This window comes from Sinocyclocheilus anshuiensis, unplaced genomic scaffold, assembly GCF_001515605.1.
Source record: "Sinocyclocheilus anshuiensis isolate Anshui unplaced genomic scaffold, SAMN03320099.WGS_v1.1 scaffold1614, whole genome shotgun sequence".
Lineage (NCBI taxonomy): Eukaryota > Metazoa > Chordata > Actinopteri > Cypriniformes > Cyprinidae > Sinocyclocheilus > Sinocyclocheilus anshuiensis.
In genome coordinates, this window is record NW_015547777.1 from 574,923 (window position 1) to 576,847 (window position 1,925).

The 1,925-nt window shown below is 37.5% G+C and overlaps 1 long non-coding RNA gene across 1 annotated transcript; it reads right to left on the reverse strand.

The window, feature by feature from the left end:
- Positions 1-821: 821 nt before the first annotated feature.
- Positions 822-1,480, reverse strand: LOC107704601 (uncharacterized). Its single transcript, XR_001635977.1, has 3 exons — positions 1,450-1,480; positions 1,301-1,372; positions 822-1,216 (listed from the first exon to the last, which is right to left on the reverse strand). It is a non-coding gene; the product is annotated as an uncharacterized LOC107704601 (long non-coding RNA).
- Between the last annotated feature and the right edge of the window lie 445 nt (positions 1,481-1,925).

Here is a 1,925-nt window from a genome sequence, read left to right on the forward strand (position 1 = left end):
ACTACATGAATGTATATACTACATTAAAAATATGAGCTTAAATTTATGCATAATAATTTATAATCATTTATGCAAATAATAAATTTTGCATGTGCTATTATAGAAATAGATCAAACTAATTTATTCCATGTTCACCATTCTATAATTATGTTCAAAAAAGTTAGTGAACAATATTTTTTTGAGCAATCAAGTTTTGTTTATGCAACAAAATATTGAGTTCCTCTAACACAGTGTAGTTTGCTGGTTGAACATAATTTTATTAGAAATCGTCATAACTCCAAAAGATTGATGTAAACTGATGCATTCATTTTTTTTAGCGTGCAGAAACTACAAGCCACTTTAAACTGAAGCCAAAAACATGAAGTCGAGATTCATTCCTTTATTAAGGTTGCACAGGAATGTAGAGTAAAAAATACTTGCGATGAAAAAAATCTGTTGGAACAAGGAATCAACTGAAACGTCCCAAAATTTCAGGCTACAAAGCAAAATAAAAAAATATACATATGTACAGTGGGTACGGAAAGTATTCAGACCCCCTTAAAATTTTCACTCTGTTATATTGCAGCCATTTGCTAAAATCATTTAAGTTAATTTTTTTTCCTCATTAATGTACACACAGCACCCCATATTGACAGAAAAACACAGAATTGTTGACATTTTTGCAGATTTATTAAAAAAGAAAAACTGAAATATCACATGGTCCTAAGTATTCAGACCCTTTGCTGTGACACTCATATATTTAACTCAGGTGCTGTCCATTTCTTCTGATCATCCTTGAGAAAATTTAAGGGGGTCTGAATACTTTCCGTACCCACTGTATATCCGTCCGTCGTGCACGAGCTCCCAGAAGCCTCGTCGATTATTGATGCTCTTAAATACTGATTATGAGAGAATAATGCTTCATTCTGTACATACGAGAGAAAGGAGAACAGAAAACGCTTCAGAAGGCCTTCCCCTGCCGGATCATTGCCTAATGCAACATTCAATCTGAGACGAACGAGCTGTGAATCGTGAAGAGACGATCGCTGGATCTTCAACCGAGTGAAGGTACAAATATGAAGAGATTCAGATTCTGGGTTTATTAATGTAGTGTTATCATTAAGTCTGTGCAGCTTTTTCTTGCATGATCATACTGTGGAATAAAGAAAGACGGTGATTTGATGAATTACGAGATCGCTTTGGCTTCAGGTAAGAATGCCTCCCAGTATTTTATCAGCTGAAAAACAGACAAAACAAACATGAGATGAACATTCCCAGCTGCTGATCTGGAGCTGGTCAGTCGTGTTGGTTAAACACGTACCTGCTGCTGTGTGTGAACTAGTGACTCCAGATATTTAATGATGACGACTCTGAAATCCTTCACTCTGTCTTTCTGTGAAGAGAAAAAGACCCTCAGGTCAGAGAAACCAGCGTTGGGTTTAACAGCGAGAGCAAAGACACGCTACTCACCTCGAATCGTCCAACCTCTCGACTTGTGTGTGTGAGAGTGAGTGAGTGTGTGTGTCTGTGTGTGAGTGTGTGTGTCTGTGCGTGATTGTGTGTGTCTGTGCGTGATTGTGCGTGAGTGTGTGTGTGTGTGTGTTGTGTGTGTGAGTGAGTGAATGAGTGTGTGTGTGAATGAGTGTGTGTGTGTTAAACACAAAGAGCTGAAAAACTGGCAGTCATGAGCAGAACAAACACAGTCACATCAGGTCAGGTCTAGTGAGCGTATGATGATGATTTATGGAATGAGGGCGTGAACTATAATGAATCCTGCATTAAAAACTACAACTAAACAACACAAGACATCAGCATTTATTAAATACTACAAATGAGCCAGCAGCTGTTAAAGGAACAGTTCACCTAAAAATGAAAACATGCTAAATTTCTTCATCAGATTTGTAGAAATGTAGCATTGCATCAGTGTCTCAGCAATGGATGCTCTG